This window comes from Hyla sarda, chromosome 4 (genome assembly GCF_029499605.1).
Source record: "Hyla sarda isolate aHylSar1 chromosome 4, aHylSar1.hap1, whole genome shotgun sequence".
Classification (NCBI taxonomy): Eukaryota; Metazoa; Chordata; class Amphibia; order Anura; family Hylidae; genus Hyla; species Hyla sarda.
This window is the reverse complement of record NC_079192.1, coordinates 10,979,971-10,999,439: the sequence shown is the minus strand read 5'-3', so window position 1 is coordinate 10,999,439 and position 19,469 is coordinate 10,979,971. Positions and strand designations below refer to the sequence as shown.

The window sequence follows — 19,469 nt, the reverse complement described above, 5'->3', positions numbered from 1 at the left end:
AAAATCATAACCCTTTCAATTTTCCACCTAAAAATCCATATTATGGCTTATTTTTTGCGTCACCAATTCAACTTTGCAGTGACATTAGTCATTTTACCCAAAAATGCACGGCGAAACGGAAAAAAAATCATTGTGCGACAAAATCGAAAAAAAAACGCCATTTTGTAACTTTTGGGGGCTTCCGTTTCTACGCAGTGCATATTTCGGTAAAAATTACACCTTATCATTATTCTGTAGGTCCATACGGTTAAAAGGATACCCTACTTATATAGGTTTGATTTTGTGGCACTTCTGGAAAAAATCATAACTACATGCAGGAAAATTTATACGTTTAAAAATGTAATCTTCTGACCCCTATAACTTTTTTATTTTTCCATGTACAGGGCGGTATGAGGACTCATTTTTTGCGCCGTGATCTGAAGTTTTTATCGGTATGATTTTTGTTTTGATCTGAATTTTTGATCACTTTTTATTCATTTTTTAATGTTATAAAAAGTTACCAAAATACGCTTTTTTGGACTTTGGAATTTTTTTGCGTGTACGCCATTGACCATACGGCTTAGTTAATGATATATTTTTATAGTTCGGACATTTACGCACGCGGCGATACCACATATGTTTATTTTTTTTTTTTTTACACTGTTTTATTTTTTTATGGGAAAAGGGGGGTGATTCAAACTTTTATTAGGGAAGGGGTTAAATGACCTTTATTAACACTTTTTTTTTACTTTTTTTTTGCAGTGTTATAGGTCCCATAGGGACCTATAACACTGCACACACTGCTCTCTCATCCTGATCACAGGCGTGTATTAACACGCCTGTGATCAGCATTATCGGCGCTTGACTGCTCCTGCCTGGATCTCAGGCACGGAGCAGTCATTCGTCGATCGGACACCGAGGAGGCAGGTAAGAGCCCTCCCGGTGTCCGATCAGCTGTTCGGGACGCCGCGATTTCACCGACTGAGCAGCCGGGATACTTTCAGTTTCACTTTAGAAGCGGCGGTCAGCTTTGACCGCCGCTTCTAAAGGGTTAATACCGCACATCGCCGCGATCGGCGATGTGTGGTATTAGCCGCGGGTCCCGGCCGTTGATTAGCGCCGGGACCCACGCGATATGATGCGGGATCGCGGCGCGATCCCGCTTCATATCGCGGGAGCCGGCGCAGGACGTAAATATACGTCCTGCGTCGTTAAGGGGTTAAAGGGGTTATCCACTATAAGGTGATTTTAGTACGTACCTGGCAGACAGTTATGGACATGCTTAGGAAGGATCTGCACTTGTCTTGGGACTAAATGGCTATGTTGTGAGATTACTTTAACACTGTGGCTAGATTTTTGTGAGTTGGCATTTCCTGTTTGATTTTTCTTTTTTTGACTACAAATCCCATAATTCCATTATCCTCCCTCCCTCACATCAGCCACCCCACCCATTGAAACATAAATGAGCTGCATCCATTCAAAATACCTGTGGTTTCCAATCAGGGTGCCTACAGCTGTTGTATTAGTTGCAGATTGATCTCTCTCTCCCACCAAGCGATCCCTCCACCCATTGAAGCAGACAGGCTCCCTGTCATCAGCTGACTAGTGAGTCAGGTCTCAGCTGCATTGCAACCTGGGAAAAATCTGAGACAACAGTAATTTTGTATGCTGTTAAAAATAAATATTGGGGTGAAAATCACAGAAGAATTGTGAGAAAACCGTCACACACAGGTACAGACACTATATTATGTACTACACTAACTTTACAGCCCCTGTAGCATAGTCAAATAGAAAAAAATCCTGGAATACCCCTTTAATGATGCAGGACATATATTTACATCCTGTGCTGGCTCCTGTGATATAACGCAGGGTCACGATCACATCCTCTCACCGTCACACCATGCCCCATCCATTCATGTCTATGGGAGGGGGCGTGACAACCACTTTCCACGCCCCCTCCCATAGACATGAATGGAGGGCGCGTGATGTCATGTCACAGGGGCGTTGCCATGATGTCACAGCTCCAATGGTTCTGAACAGAATGTTCAGAATGCTGGGGCATGGGAGTACCCCTTTAATGCGTTAGGTCTGATGAGACTAAATGAGTGGAACAATATGAGCTCCTGTCTGTAAGTCACACGTACGTGTTCTATGACTGAGGTTATTGATTCTAACTTTTCATTATCAGTATTTGCTTTATATACATAGGTGGTTATAGTTTTCTTTTTTTATTATACTTCTTTCCTCCCCTTCACACTTGTATAAAGAGGACATGGGGACCTTCATATTCAATCATTAGATTGCTAACGAATGATGCTATGCTTGTTGCATATAGCATTACTTAGTGTTATCAGCGATCCACCGATATGAGCACTATGGGGGAGATTTATCAAAATCTGTGCAGAGGAAAGGTTGACCAGTTGCCCATAACAACCAATCAGATCGCTTCTTTCATTTTTAAAAAAGGCCTCTGAAAAATGAAAGAACAAGCCCTCATATGAGTCTGTAGGTGCAGTGGCGTTGCGACCGGGGTGCGGGGGGTGCGGCCCGCACCGGGTGACACCATCCTGATGGGGTGACACCAGGTAGGCTGCCGGTCCTCAGTTGCTCTGCCTGTCTCCGTACTAGCAGCCCCCCCCCCCCCGGCCCCCACTTGCGCTGTCTCTGTAATAGCATCACCTGCCCCCCCCCCCCCGGTCCTCACTTGTTGCGCCTCCGTACTAGCACCCCCACCCTCCCCCCGTCACCTGCACAGTGAACCGGCCTGCGCCCCCACGTCTTCTGTTGCGCCAGTCCGACGTCCCTCCGCAGGGCTGGCGCAGGAGGACGTGACGTCACTCGCTGAGCGCCCGGAGAGTAGGAGCGCTGCGCTGGATGGGTGAGTGAGTGTGTGTCTGGCTCACTCTCTCTGTTTGTGTGTCTCTGTCTGTGTGTGACTGTTTGTGTGTGTCTGTGAGTGTGTGTCTCTCTGTGTGTGTTTGTGTGTGTGTCTGTCGCTATCTCTGTCTGTGTGTGGCTCTCTGTGTGTGACTCTGTGTGTGTGTGTGTATCTCTGTGAGTGTGTGTCTCTCTGACTGTGTGTGTGTCTCTCTCTCTCTCTCTCTCTCTATCTGTGTGTGTCTCTGTGTTGTGTGTGTGTGTGTGGTTTTTTTTTGTGTGGGGGGAGGGGGGTTTGTTTGAACCAGTGATCTAATGTGGGGAGACTTTGACCTATTGTGGGGAACAGGCAAGGGAACCTGCAGCCTAATGGAGGGGAAACTACTACCAAATGAGGGGAATCTATGCTACCTAATGTTGGAAAACTGATACCTAATGTGCGAAGGCTGCTACATAATGTGGGAAAACTGCTACCTAATGTGGGGAATCTGTGCTACCTAATGTGTGGAATCTATGCTACCTAATGTGTGGAATCTATGCTACCTAATGTGTGGAATCTGTGCTACCTAATGTGGGGAAATTACTACCTAATGTGGGGTAACTGGTACCAAATGTGGGGAATCTATGCTACCTAATGTGGGGAAACTGCTACCTACCTAATGTGGGGGAACTGCTACCTACCTTAAGTGGGGGAACTGCGGCCTACCTAATGCTCCCCCCCCCCTGGCAGTAGCACCCTCATCATCCACCAGCAAACCCCCCCAGCAGCAGCACCTTCTTCAGCAGATCCTGATGGTGGATGATGGGGGTGCTCCTGCCAGGAGGACGATCCTGACGATGGATGATGGGGGTGATACTGCCAGGGGGGATGGCCAGTAGCACCCTCATCATCCTCCAGCAACACCTCCCCAGTACTAGCACCCCCATCATCCACTAGCAACACCGCCAGATTTATTTTCAGAGGGTACAGTATGTGGCAGATTTATATTCAGAGGGTACAGTGTGTGGCGGTATATTCAGAGGGTACAGTATGTGGCAGATTTATATTCAGAGGGTACAGTATGTGGCAGATTTATATTCAGAAGGTACAGTGTGTGGCAGATTTATATTCAGGGGTACAGTATGTGGAAGTATATTCAGAGGGTAGCATATGTGGCAGATTTATATTCAGAGTGTACAGTATGTGTTGGTATTATATTCAAAATGTACAGTGTGTGGCGGTATTATATTCAGAGGGTACAGTATGTGGCAGATTTATATTCAGAGGGTACAGTATGTGGCAGTATATTCAGAGGGTACCGTATGTGGCAGATTTATATTCAGAGTGTACAGTATGTGTTGGTATTATATTCAGAATGTACAGTGTGTGGTAGTATTATATTCAGTGGGTATGGTGTATGGAAGGTTTATAATCAAAGAGTATAGTGTATAGTAGTATTATATTTAGAGGATACAGTGTCTGGCAGGTTTATAATAATACTTGTTTTCATATAGAGGATGAGAATGCGCTGACATAGTGAGGAGAGGTCTGGGCGTCACATTCTGCAGAGAGAAGTTTTAGCTGGACCAGGCGGTATGTACCATCTGAATTAGATAAGGAAAGACTATAGAGAAGACGTCACCTGTAGACACTGATATCATTGTGTATTCTCCTCACTATAGAGAAGACGTCACCTGTAGTCACTGATATCATTGTGTATTCTCCTCACTATAGAGAAGACGTCACCTGTAGTCACTGATATCATTGTGTATTCTCCTCACTATAGAGAAGACGTCACCTGTAGTCACTGATATCATTGTGTATTCTCCTCACTATAGAGAAGACGTCACCTGTAGTCACTGATATCATTGTGTATTCTCCTCACTATAGAGAAGACGTCACCTGTAGTCACTGATATCATTGTGTATTCTCCTCACTATAGAGAAGACGTCACCTGTAGTCACTGATATCATTGTGTATTCTCCTCTCTATAGAGAAGACGTCACCTGTAATCACTGATATCATTGTGTATTCTCCTCACTATAGAGAAGATGTCACCTGTAGTCACTGATATCATTGTGTATTCTCCTCACTATAGAGAAGACGTCACCTGTAGTCACTGATATCATTGTGTATTCTCCTCTCTATAGAGAAGACGTCACCTGTAGTCACTGATATTGTGTATTCTCCGCTCTATAGAGAAGACGTCACCTGTAGTCACTGATATCATTGTGTATTCTCCTCACTATAGAGAAGATGTCACCTGTAATCACTGATATCATTGTGTATTCTCCTGACTATAGAGAAGACGTCACCTGTAGTCACTGATATCATTGTGTATTCTCCTCACTATAGAGAAGACGTCACCTGTAGTCACTGATATCATTGTGTATTCTCCTCTCTATAGAGAAGACGTCACCTGTAGTCACTGATATCATTGTATTCTCCTCACTATAGAGAAGACGTCACCTGTAGTCACTGATATCATTGTGTATTCTCCTCTCTATAGAGAAGACGTCACCTGTAGTCACTGATATCATTGTGTATTCTCCTGACTATAGAGAAGACGTCACCTGTAGTCACTGATATCATTGTGTATTCTCCTCACTATAGAGAAGACGTCACCTGTAATCACTGATATCATTGTGTATTCTCCTCCCTATAGAGAAGACGTCACCAGTAGTCACTGATATCATTGCACATTCTCCTCTCTATGTCCTATCAGAGCTGTAGTCGCTTGTCAGTTCTACAGTTATGATAAGTGAAACTACAACTCCCAGCATAACCTCACCACTGCATAAAGGGGTACTCTACTGGGAAAAAAATGTTTAATCAACTGGTGCTACAAAGTTAAACAGATTTATAAATTACTTCTACTTAAAAAATCTTAATCCTTCCAGTACTTATTAGCTGCTGTATAAGTGATTCACAGGAAGTTCTTTTCTTTTTTCATTTATTTTCTGTCTGACCACAGTGCTCTGTACTGACACCTCTGTCCATGTCAAGAACTGTCCATAGTAGGAGCAAATCCCCATTGCAAACCTCTCCTGCTCTGGACAGTTCCTAACATGGACAGACAGAGCACTGTGGACAGACTGGAAAGAACTACACAACTTCCTGTGGAGAATACAACAGCTTATAAGGACTGTAAGGATTAAGATTTTAAATAGAAGTAATTTAAAGTAAGTTAAAAAATCTGTTTAACTTTCTGGCACCAGTTGATATAAAAGAAAATGTTTTCCAGTGGAGTACCTCTTTAAGTAATTCTGGGAGCTGTATATTTAAATGGTGAAAACTTCTTTAACACTTTCCCATTCTGTGGCAACTGGTATATCTGATTATTATACTGGAATTCCTCACAATGTGCTACAACAGTGGTGTCTGTCACAACAGGCTAAAAACTTACTGGGGGGGGGAGGTATGGGGTGACACCATTTTCTACCGCACCGGGTGACACCAACCCTAGCAATGCCACTGTGTAGGTGGAAAATTGAAAGCGTTATGATTTTTGGAAGTTGAGGGGGAAAAAACAATCTGATGAGATGAGGAGACCTCCATCGAACAAAAACCTGATGGGATCCTCGAATATACAGTGGGGATCAAAAGTTTGGGCACCCCAGGTAAACATTTGTATTAATGTGCATAAAGAAGCCAAGGAAAGATGGAAAAATCTCCAAAAGGCATCAAATTACAGATTAGACATTCTTATAATATGTCAACAAAAGTTAAATTTTATTTCCATCATTTACACTTTCAAAATAACAGAAAACAAAAAAATGGTGTCTGAAAAGTTTGTGCACCCTGCAGAATTTATAGCATGCACTGCCCCCTTTGCAAAGCTGAGACCTGCCAGTGTCATGGATTGTTCTCAATCATCATCTGGGAAGACCAGGTGATGTCAATCTCAAAGGTTTTAAACGCCCAGACTCATCTGACCTTGCCCCAACAATCAGCACCATGGGTTCTTCTAAGCAGTTGTCTAGAAATCTGAAACTGAAAATAGTTGACGCTCACAAAGCTGGAGAAGGCTATAAGAAGATAGCAAAACGTTTTCAGATGTCAATATCCTCTGTTCAGAATGTAATTAAGAAATGGCAGTAATCAGGAACAGTGGAAGTTAAAGCAAGATCTGGAAGACCAAGAAAAATATCAGACAGAACAACTCGCAGGAATGTGAGAAAAACAATTCAAAACCCACGTTTGACTGCACAATCACTCCAGAAAGATCTGGCAGACACTGGAGTTGTGGTACACTATTCCACTATAAAGAGATACTTGTACAAATATGGTCTTCATGGAAGAGTCATCAGAAGAAAACCTCTTCTACTTCCTCACCACAAAAATCAGCGTTTGAGCTTTGCAAATGAACATATAGACAAGCCTGATGCATTTTGGAAACAAGTTCTGTGGACCGATGAGGCTAAAATTTAACTTTTTGGCCAGAATGAGCAAAGGTACGTTTGGAGAAGAAGGGGAACATAATTTAATGAAAAGAACCTCTGTCCAACTGTTAAGCATGGGGGTGGATCAATCATGCTTTGGGGTTGTATTGCAGCCAGTGGCACAGGGAACATCTCACGAGTAGAAGAAACAATAGATTCAATAAAATTTTTGCAAATTTTGGATGCTAACTTGATACCATCTGTGAAAAATCTGAAGTTAAAGAGAGGATGGCTTCTACAAATGGATCATAATCCTAAACACACCTCGAAATCCACGGGGGATTACATCAAGAGGCGTAAACTGAATATTTTGCCATGGCCTTCACAATCTCCTGACCTCAGCATAATTGAAAATCTATGGATAGACCTTGGAAGAGCAGTGCGTGACATTCAGCCCAGAAATCTCAAAGAACTGAAAGACTTTTGTAAGGAAGAATGGGCAAAGATACCTCAAACAAGAATTGAAAGACTCTTGGCTGGCTACAAAAGCGTTTACAAGCTGTGATACTTGCCAAAGGGGGCAGTACAAGATATTAACTCTGTAGGGTGCCCAAACTTTTGCAGATTACATTTTTTTTGTTTTCTGTTATATTGAAAGTGTAAATGATGGAAATAAAATCTAACTTTTGTTGACATATTATAAGAATCTCTAATCTGTAATTTGATGCCTTTTGGAGATTGTTCCATCTTTCCTTGGCTTCTTTATGTACATTAACCTCTTCAGGACATAGGGCGTATGGATACGCCCTGCATCCCAAGTCCTTAAGGACCGAGGGCGTATCCAAACGCCCGTGGGAATTCCGGCCCCCACCGCTAGCCGGTTGGGGACCGGAGCCGGATGCCTGCTGAAATCGTTCAGCAGGCATCCCGGCATATCGCCCAGGGGGGTCATTATGCCCCCCCATGTCGGCGATCGCCGCAGATCGCTGGACAATTCAGTCCAGCGATCTTCGGCGATTCCGGGTCAATCGGGTCTCCAGTGACCCGGTGACCCGGAATTACTGGCTGTTCGGGGCCGTCTCTGACGGCCCCGAACAGCCAGAGCCTGCAGGGGTGAGGTGGCACTGGTGCCACCTCATGATCGCCCTGATTCGTCGGCCGGATTACCGGCCGACCAATCAGGGCGCCTGCTGCGGGTGTCACTCCCGCACCCGCTCCGCCCCTCTTCTGGAGGACGTGAGCGGGTGCGGAACGTGCACCCCGGGTGCTGGGGACCCCGATCCCCGGCGCCCCTGTTGGGATCGGGGCCCCAGGAGCAGCTGCGGCGGCGGGACTGACCTGCAGCGTCTGGATCGTTGGAGGTGAGTGACAGCCTCCTGCTGTTGCTTAGCAACAGCTCCCAGCATGCAAAAAGGGCATGCTGGGAGCTGTAGTTATGCAACAGCAGGAGGCAGACCACCACAACTCCCAGCATTCCCTTATGGGCATGCTGGGACTTATGGTTTTGCAACAGCTGGAGGCACATTCTTTCTATGGAAAAGTGTACCTTCAGCTGTTGTATAACTACAACTCCCAGCTTGCACAAACAGCTAAAGTGCATGCTGGGAGTTGTAGTGGTGCATCTGCTGGTTGCATAACTACAACTCCCAGCATGCCCGTTGGCTGTCGGTGACTGCTGAGAGTTGTAGTTTTGCAACAGCTGAAGGCACACTGGTTGTGAAACTCAGAGTTTTTTTTTTTTTACCTAACTCAGTGTTTCACGACCGGTGTGCCTCCAGCTGTTGCAAACTACAACTCTCAGCAGTCACCGTACACCATGCACCGTACATGCTGGGAGTTGTAGTTTTGCAACAGCTGGAGGCACACTGGTTGTGAAACACTGAGTTAGGTCACAAACTCAGTGATACATAACCAGTGTGCCTACAGCTGTTGCAAAACTGCAACTCTCAGCAGTCACCGACAGCCAACGGGCATGCTGGGAGTTGTAGTTATGCAACAGCTGGATGTCCCCCCCAATGTGAACGTACAGGGTACACTCACATGGGCGGAGGATTACAGTAAGTATCTGGCTGCAAGTTTGAGCTGCCGCAAACTTTCTGCTGCAGCTCAAATTGCCAGCGAGAAACTACTGTGAACCCCCGCCTGTGCGACTGTACCCTAAAAACACTACACTACACTAACACAAAAAATAAAATAAAAAGTAAAAAACACTACATATACACATACCCCTACACAGCCCCCCTCCCCTCCCCAATAAAAATGAAAAACGTCTGGTACGCCACTGTTTCCAGAACGGAGCCTCCAGCTGTTGCAAAACAACTCCCAGTATTGTCGGACAGCCGTTGACTGTCCAGTCATGCTGGGAGTTTTGCAACAGCTGGAGGCACCCTGTTTGGGAATCACTGGCGTAGAATACCCCTATGTCCACCCCTATGCAATCCCTAATTTAGGCCTCAAATGCGCATGGCGCTCTCACTTTGGAGCCCTGTCGTATTTCAAGGCAACAGTTTAGGGTCACATATGGGGTATCGCCGTACTCGGGAGAAATTGTGTTACAAATTTTGGGGGGTATTTTCTGCTTTTACCCTTTTTAAAAATGTAAAATTTTTGGGAAAACAAGCATTTTAGGTAAAAAAAAAATTTTTTTTTTACATATGCAAAAGTCGTGAAACACCTGTGGGGTATAAAGGTTCACTTAACCCCTTGTTACGTTCCCCAAGGGGTCTAGTTTCCAAAATGGTATGCCATGTGGTTTTTTTTTTGCTGTTCTGGCACCATAGGGGCTTCCTAAATGCGGCATGCCCCCAGAGAAAAATTTGCGTTCAAAAAGCCAAATGTGACTCCTTCTCTTCCGAGACCCGTAGTGCGCCAGCAGAGCACTTTTCACCCCCATATGGGGTGTTTTCTGAATCGGGAGAAATTGGGCTTCAAATTTTTAGGGGCATTTTCTGCTATTACCCTTTTTAAAAATAACATTTTTTTGGGAAAACAAGCATTTTAGGTAACATTTTTATTTATTTTTTACATTTGCAAAAGTCGTGAAACACCTGTGGGGTATTAAGGCTCACTTTATCCCATGTTACATTCCCCGAGGGGTCTAGTTTCCAAAATGGTATGCCATGTGGTTTTTTTTTGCTGTTCTGGCACCATAAGGGCTTCCTAAAGGTAACATGCCCCCCAAAAACCATTTCAGAAAAACGTACTCTCCAAAATCCACTTGTCGCTCCTTCCCTTCTGAGCCCTCTACTGCGCCCGCCGAACACTTTACATAGACATATGAGGAATGTCCTTACTCGAGAGAAATTGGGCTACAAATACAAGTAAAAATTTTGTCCTTTTACCCCTTGTAAACATTCAAAAATGCGGTCTACAAGAACATGTGAGTGTAAAAAATGAAGATTGTGAATTTTCTCCTTCACTTTGCTGCTATTCGTGTGAAACACCTAAAGGGTTAAAACACTGACTGAATGTCATTTTGAATACTTTGGGGGGTGTAGTTTATATAATGGGGTCATTTATGGGGTATTTCTAATATGAAGACCCTTCAAATCCACTTCAAACCTGAACTGGTCCCTGAAAAATACTGAGTTTGAAAATTTTGTGAAAAATCGGAAAATTGCTGCTGACCGTTGAAGCCTCTGGTGTCTTCCAAAAGTAAAAACACGTCAATTTTATGATGCAAACATAAAGTAGACATATTGTATATGTGAACCAAAAAAAAAAATGTATTCGTAATATCTATTTTCCTTACAAGCAGAAAGCTTCAAAATTAGAAAAATGCAAAATTTTCAAATTTTTCATCAAATTTACGGATTTTTCACCAAGAAAGGATGCAAGTATCGACAAAAATTTACCACTATGTTAAAGTAGAATATGTCACGAAAAAACTATCTCGGAATCAGAATGATAACTAAAAGCATTCCAGAGTTATTAATGTTTAAAGTGACAGTGGTCAGATGTGCAAAAAACGCTCCGGTCCTTAAGGCCAAAATGGGCTCCGTCCTGAAGGGGTTAAAGGGGTATTCCAGGAAAAAACTTATTTTTTTTATATCAACTGGCTCCAGAAAGTTAAACAGATTTGTAAATTACTTCTATTAAAAAATCTTAATCCTTCCAATAGTTATTAGCTTCTGAAATTGAGTTGTTGTTTTCTGTCTAACTGCTCTCTGATGACTCACGTCCCGTGACATCATCATTGAGCAGTTAGACAGAAAACTTCAGAAGCTAATGACTATTGGAAGGATTAAGATTTTTTAATAGAAGTAATTTACAAATCTGTTTAACTTTCCGGAGCCAGTTGATATATAAAAAAAAGGTTTTGCCTGGAATACCCCTTTAACCCCTTAAGGACCCATGACGTATGCATACGTCATGGTCTTTTCCTGGTCTCCGCCGCTCATCCGGCGGAGATCGCAAGCGGATCGCTGCTGAAATCCTTCAGCAGGCATCCAGGGCAGACGCTGAGGGGAGCCATGTAGGCCCCCCATGTCGGCGATCGCCACAAATCGCTAGGGAAATCACCCCTGCGATCTGCGGCGATACCGGGCTGATCGGGTCTCTGGGACCCGACCGCCCGGTAATTTTGCATGATCCCGGTTGTCACAGACAGCCAGGACCATGCTGAAGACTAGGAGCGAGGTGGCAAGCCGGCCACCTCCTCCGATCCCCTGCGATCCGTCGGTTAGTTAACCGACCAATCGCAGGGGGGGGGGTTACTTCCTCCCGCCCTGCCCGGCCCCTGGAAGTCCGGAGAGGACAGGAGGCAGACCTGAGGACGGGGGAGTGCTGGGGACCGGCCCCGGTACTTACCTCGTCCCTGAAGACCCGGATCCAGGCGATGAAGGCGGTGGCGGCGACAGGTGAGTAGATCTTCAGCCGCGGTTGGGCCCTTTACAGCAATGCACATCGCCGTAAAGCGACATGCATTGCTGTATTGGGACCCTGTATACTACAACTCCCAGCATGCCCAGACAGCCCATGGCAACTGGGCATGCTGGGAGTTGCAGTTTTGCAACATCTGGAGGTCCGCAGTTTTGGGAACACTGTGCCCTTCCAGATGTTGCAAAACTACACATCCTCAGCATGCCCTTACTGTCCAGGCATGCTGGGAGTTGTAGTTCTGTAACATCTGGCCCTTCAGATGTTGCAAAACTACAACTCCCAGCATGCCTGGACAGTTTTGGCATACTGGGAGTTGTAGTTTTGCAACATCAGGAAGGGCACAGATTGGGAACCACTGTATTAGGGGTCTGCAAACTGTAGTCCTCCAGATGTTGCAAAACTACAACTCCAAGCATGCTGGGAGTTGTAGTTTGGCAACATCTGGCTCTAAAGATGTTGCCGAACTACTACTTCCAGCATGCCTGAGAATGTTTGGGAGTTGTGGTTTTGCAACAACTGGAGGCACACTGGTTGGGAAACATTGTCTGTTTCCCAACTCAGCGTTTCCCAACCCGTGTGCCTCCAGCTGTTGCAAAACTACAACTACCAGCATGCACTGATAGACTGTGCATGCTGGGAGTTGTAGTTTTGCAACAGCTGGAGATTCCCCCCCCCCCTGTGAATGTAAAGGGTACATTCACATGGGCAGGGGGCTTACAGTAATATCAGGCTACCTCATACATCCAATCCTGTCAGGTGACTGCTCCGCCATGTCTAATCATTACCTCATACATCTAATCCTGTCAGGTGACTGCTCCTTCATGTCTAATCATTACCTCATACATCTAATCCTGTCAGGTGACCGCTCCACCATGTCTAATCATTACCTCATACATCTAATCCTGTCAGGTGACCGCTCCTCCATGTCTAATCATTACCTCATATCCTGTCAGGTGACCGCTCCGCCATGTCTAATCATTACCTCATACATCTAAACCTGTCAGGTGACCGCTCCGCCATATCTAATCATTACCTCATACATCTAATCCTGTCAGGTGACCGCTCCTCCATGTCTCATCATTACCTCATACATATAATCCTGTCAGGTGACCGCTCCTCCATGTCTAATCATTACCTCATACATCTAATCCTGTCAGGTGACCGCTCCTCCATGTCTAATCATTACCTCATACATCTAATCCTGTCAGGTGACCGCTCCACCATGTCTAATCATTACCTCATACATCTAATCCTGTCAGGTGACCGCTCCTCCATGTCTAATCATTACCTCATATCCTGTCAGGTGACTGCTCCGCCATGTCTAATCATTACCTCATACATCTAAACCTGTCAGGTGACCGCTCCGCCATATCTAATCATTACCTCATACATCTAATCCTGTCAGGTGACCGCTCCTCCATGTCTCATCATTACCTCATACATATAATCCTGTCAGGTGACCGCTCCTCCATGTCTAATCATTACCTCATACATCTAATCCTGTCAGGTGACCGCTCCTCCATGTCTAATCATTACCTCATACATCTAATCCTGTCAGGTGACCGCTCCGCCATGTCTAATCATTACCTCATACATCTAATCCTGTCAGGTGACCGCTCCGCCATGTCTAATCATTACCTCATACATCTAATCCTGTCAGGTGACCGCTCCGCCATGTCTAATCATTACCTCATACATCTAATCCTGTCAGGTGACCGCTCCGCCATGTCTAATCATTACCTCATACATCTAATCCTGTCAGGTGACCCTCCGCCATGTCTAATCATTACCTCATACATCTAATCCTGTCAGGTGACTGCTCCACCATGTCTAATCATTACCTCATATCCTGTCAGGTGACCGCTCCGCCACGTCTAATTGTTACATCATATCCTGTAAAGTGACCTCTCTGCCATGTCTAATCAATCCCTTATACATTCCTCCATCTACATGGTCTCTGTCATATCAGGAGGAGAATAGAAGCGGACATGAGGTAAATCCCCTGTAGAAGGCTTAGGGCTGTAAATACTGTCATTATGTTATGAGGGAATTACCATGGAAACGGCTGAGGTGGGCGGCCATCTTGGGATCTTCAGCTGTACACATAGGACACGCCCCCAGATTGATAGCAGGTGTGTATGGTGAAGGATTCCAAGCTTGTGTGCACCGCAGCCTCTTATCAGCAGTGAGGTCAGTATTATAGACTGTACATTATCTCCACTGTATCTAAGCCTGTCATGTGTGATACTGTCTGCTGAACAGGTGTATCTAATCCTGTCATGTGTGATACTGTCTGCTGAGCAGGTGTATCTAATCCTGTCATGTGTGATACTGTCTGCTGAACAGGTGTATCTAATCCTGTCATGTGTGATACTGTCTGCTGAACAGGTGTATCCAATCCTGTCATGTGTGATACTGTCTGCTGAACATGTTTATGCAATCCTGTCATGTGTGATACTGTCTGCTGAACAGGTGTATCTAATCCTGTCATGTGTGATACTGTCTGCTGAACAGGTGTATCTAATCCTGTCATGTGTGATACTCTCTGCTGAACAGGTGTATCTAATCCTGTCATGTGTGATACTGTCTGCTGAACAGGTGTATCTAATCCTGTCATGTGCGATACTGTCTGCTGAACAGGTGTATCTGATCCTGCCATGTGTGATACTGTCTGCTGAACAGGTGTATCTAATCCTGTCATGTGCGATACTGTCTGCTGAACAGGTGTATCTGCTCCTGTCATGGGTGATACTGTGGGCTGAACAGGTGTATCTAATCCTGTCATGTGTGATACTGTCTGCTGAACAGGTGTATCTAATCCTGTCATGTGCGATACTGTCTGCTGAACAGGTGTATCTGCTCCTGTCATGGGTGATACTGTGGGCTGAACAGGTGTATCTAATCCTGTCATGGGTGATACTGTGGGCTGAACAGGTGTATCTAATCCTGTCATGTGTGATACTGTCTGCTGAACAGGTGTATCTAATCCTGTCATGTGTGATACTGTCTGCTGAACAGGTGTATCTAATCCTGTCCTGTGTGATACTGTCTGCTGAACAGGTGTATCCAATCCTGTCATGTGTGATACTGTCTGCTGAACAGGTGTATCTAAGCATGGCATGTGTGATACTGTCTGCTGAACAGGTGTATCTAATCCTGTCATGGGTGATACTGTGGGCTGAACAGGTGTATCCAATCCTGTCATGTGTGATACTGTCTGCTGAACAGGTGTATCCAATCCTGTCATGTGTGATACTGTCTGCTGAACAGGTGTATCTAATCCTGTCATGGGTGATACTGTGGGCTGAACAGGTGTATCTAATCCTGTCATGTGTGATACTGTCTGCTGAACAGGTGTATCCAATCCTGTCATGTGTGATACTGTCTGCTGAACAGGTGTATCTAAGCCTGTCCTGTGTGATACTGTCTGCTGAACAGGTGTATCTAATCCTGTCATGTGTGATACTGTCTGCTGAACAGGTGTATCCAATCCTGTCATGTGTGATACTGTCTGCTGAACAGGTGTATCTAAGCATGTCATGTGTGATACTGTCTGCTGAACAGGTGTCTCCAATCCTGTCATGTGTGATACTGTCTGCTGAACAGGTGTATCTAATCCTGTCATATGTGATACTGGGGGCTGAATAGGTGTATCTAATCCTGTCATATGTGATATTGTGGGCTGAACAGGTGTATCTAATCTTCTCTTGTGATACTGTCTGCTGAACAGGTGTATCTAATCCTGTCAGGTGACCGCTCCGCCATGTCTAATCATCACCTCATACATCTAATCCTGTCAGGTGACCGCTCCTCCATGTCTAATCATTACCTCATACATCTAATCCTGTCAGGTGACCGCTCCTCCATATCTAATCATTACCTCATATCCTGTCAGGTGACCGCTCCGCCATGTCTAATCATTACCTCATACATCTAATCCTGTCAGGTGACCCTCCGCCATGTCTAATCCTTACCTCATACATCTAATCCTGTCAGGTGACCGCTCCACCATGTCTAATCATTACCTCATACATCTAATCCTGTCAGGTGACCGCTCCTCCATGTCTAATCATTACCTCATATCCTGTCAGGTGACCGCTCCGCCATGTCTAATCATTACCTCATACATCTAAACCTGTCAGGTGACCGCTCCGCCATATCTAATCATTACCTCATACATCTAATCCTGTCAGGTGACCGCTCCACCATGTCTAATCATTACCTCATACATCTAATCCTGTCAGGTGACCGCTCCGCCATGTCTAATCATTACCTCATATCCTGTCAGGTGACCGCTCCGCCATGTCTAATCATTACCTCATACATCTAAACCTGTCAGGTGACCGCTCCGCCATATCTAATCATCACCTCATACATCTAATCCTGTCAGGTGACCGCTCCACCATGTCTAATCATTACCTCATACATCTAATCCTGTCAGGTGACCGCTCCTCCATGTCTAATCATTACCTCATATCCTGTCAGGTGACCGCTCCGCCATGTCTAATCATTACCTCATACATCTAAACCTGTCAGGTGACCGCTCCGCCATATCTAATCATTACCTCATACATCTAATCCTGTCAGGTGACCGCTCCTCCATGTCTCATCATTACCTCATACATATAATCCTGTCAGGTGACCGCTCCTCCATGTCTAATCATTACCTCATACATCTAATCCTGTCAGGTGACCGCTCCTCCATGTCTAATCATTACCTCATACATCTAATCCTGTCAGGTGACCGCTCCGCCATGTCTAATCATTACCTCATACATCTAATCCTGTCAGGTGACCGCTCCACCATGTCTAATCATTACCTCATACATCTAATCCTGTCAAGTGATCGCTCCTCCATGTCTAATCATTACCTCATACATCTAATCCTGTCAGGTGACCGCTCCTCCATGCCTAATCCTTACCTCATACCAGTCACATGTACGAGAATCGAGAGTTGCATTGAGGGGGCGGAGCGTGATGTCACATGGGGCGGAGCCTTGACGTCACAACGCTCCACAACGGCCCCGTGATCGGCAGTAATCAGATCGGGAGCTAACACGCTCCGGGGACTGATTTTAACAGGCTGCGGCGTGCAAGATAATGGTGGTCCCCAGTGGTGAGACCCCCGTGATCAGGCATCTTATCCCCTATCCTGAGTGTGGAAATACCCCATATGTGGATGTAAAGTGCTCTGCGGGCTTACTACAATGCTCAGAAGAGAAGGAGCGCCATTGGGCTGAGGATTAGGCTGGAATTGAAGGCCATGTGCGTTTACAAAAGCCTCAATGGTGCCAGAACAGTGGACCCCCCCACATGTGACCCCATTTTGGAAACTACACCCCTCGCAGAATTTAATAAGGTGTACAGTCAGGTGTCTGACAGATTTTTTGAACAGTCGTGGCCCGTAAAAATGAAAAATTTACTATTTCATTTGCACAGCCCACTGTTGCCAGTGGGGTATAAATACTTACTGCACCCCTTATTAAATTCTGTGAGGGGTGTAGTTTCCAAAATGCGGTCACTTGTGGGGGGTCCACTGTTCTGGCACCATGGGTGGGCATTGCAAACGCACATGGCCCTCGACTTCCATTCCAACCAAATTCTCTCTACAAAAGCCCAATGGCGCTCCTCTTCTGAGCATTGTAGTTCGCCCGCAGAGCACTTTACATCCACATATGGGGTATTTCCATACATAAGAAATGGTGATACAAAATTTGGGGGACTTTTTTTTCCTATTACCCCTTGTGAAAATGAAAAATTTGGGGTAACATCAGCATTTTATTGAAAAAAATATTTTTTTATTTTTACGTCCCAATTTAACAAAAGTTTGTCAATCACCTGTGGGGTGTTAAGGCTCACTGTACCCCTGGTTACATTCCTTGAAGGGTGTAGTTTCCAAAATAATATGCTATGTGGGGTATTTTTCGCTGTTCTAGCACCATAGGGGCTTCCTAAATGCAACATGCCCCCCAAAAACCATTTCAGCAAAATTTGCTTTCCAAAAGCCCAATGTCGCTCCTTCCCTTCTGAGCCCTCTAGTGCACCCACAGAGCACTTTACATCCACATATAAGGTGTTTCCTTACTCGAGAAAAATGGGGTTACAAATTTTGAGGGGCATTTTCTCCTATTACTCCTCGTGAAAATGAAAAGTTTGGGGTAACACCAACACTTTAGTGTTAAAAATCAAATTTTTCATTGTCACGGTCCACTTTAACCAAAGTTCGTCAATCACCTGTGGGGTGTTAGGGCTCACTGTACCCCTTGTTATGTTCCTTGAGGGGTGTAGTTTCCAAAATTGTATGTCATGTGGGTTTTTTTTTTTTTTTTTACTGTTGTGGCATCATGGGGGCTTCCTATATGGGACATGCCCCCAAAAACCATTTCAGCAAAATTTGCTCTCCAAAATGCCATTGTCGCTCCTTCCCTTCTGAGCCCTCTAGTGCACCCACAGAGCACTTTACATCCACATATGAGGTATTTCCTTACTCCAGAGAAAATTAATTACAAAATTTGGATTTTTCTCCTCCATTTTGCTGCTATTCCTGTGAAACGCCTAAAGGGTTAATAAACTTTTTGAATGTCATTTTGAATACTTTGAGGGGTGCAGTTTTCATAATGGGGTCCATTATAGGGGATTTCCAACATAAAGACCCTCAAATTCACTTCTAAACTTAACTAGTCCCTGAAAGTCTGATTTTGAAATTTTTGGGAAAAATTGTAAAATTGCTGCTATACTTTGAAGCCCACCGATGTCTTCAAAAAGTAAAAACATGTCAACTTTACAATGTCAACATAACTTAGACATATTGTATATGTAAATCAATATGTAATATATTTGACATGTCCCTTTTCCTTACAAGCAGAGAGCTTCAAAGTTAGAAAAATGCTACATTTTCAAATTTTTCCTGAAATTTTGGAATTTTTCAAGAAATGATGCAAGTATCGATGTAAATTTACCACTAACATAAAGTAGAATATGTCACGAAAAAACATTCCCGGAACCAAATTTATAAGTAAAAGCATCCCAGGGTTATTAATGCATAAAGTGATAGAGCAAATTTGCAAAAAATGCTCCCGTCCTTAGGATTATAAAGGGCTCCATCCCCAAGGGGTTAAACTCCATAATCAGTTATGTTCTTAAGAAGGTAGCTACCGTATTTATCGGCGTATAACACGCACTTTTTAGGCTAAAATGTTAAGCCTAAAGTCTATGTGCGTGTTATACACCGATAAGCCGCTGCAGTTCAATGATTTAAAGCGGGCGCTTTAAATCAATGAACTGCAGCGGCTTTGCAGGTGCAGAGACATCCTGCGCTGCCGGCTTCTCTGCCCCTGCCTGCCCTGGGGTCTAGAGCCCTGCTGCCAGCC

The 19,469-nt window shown here is 44.7% G+C and overlaps 2 protein-coding genes across 18 annotated transcripts in view; one reads left to right on the top strand and one right to left on the bottom strand.

Moving 5' to 3' along the window:
- LOC130367542 (uncharacterized) overlaps window positions 1–19,469 on the bottom strand; it is a 352,795-nt gene that overhangs the window by 329,263 nt on the left and 4,063 nt on the right. For 8 of the 11 annotated variants that reach the window (XR_008892098.1, XM_056570000.1, XM_056569996.1 and 5 more), the window contains exon 1: window positions 14,154–14,246. The exons of 1 other annotated variant lie outside the window; for it this stretch is intronic. The gene's annotated coding sequence lies outside the window, so the exon portion shown is untranslated. Of the gene's footprint in view, window positions 1–1,465; window positions 1,624–12,884; window positions 12,920–14,153; window positions 14,247–19,469 lie in introns of those variants that run through there. 2 more of the 11 variants (XM_056570002.1, XM_056570008.1) reach the window with 2 other exon arrangements.
- Window positions 14,177–19,469, top strand: part of LOC130367541 (uncharacterized) — a 459,996-nt gene continuing 454,703 nt past the window's right edge. For 4 of the 7 annotated variants that reach the window (XM_056569981.1, XM_056569985.1, XM_056569984.1 and 1 more), the window contains exon 1: window positions 14,177–14,289. The gene's annotated coding sequence lies outside the window, so the exon portion shown is untranslated. The remainder of the gene's footprint in view (window positions 14,290–19,469) is intronic. The other 3 variants (XM_056569988.1, XM_056569986.1, XM_056569990.1) reach the window with 3 other exon arrangements.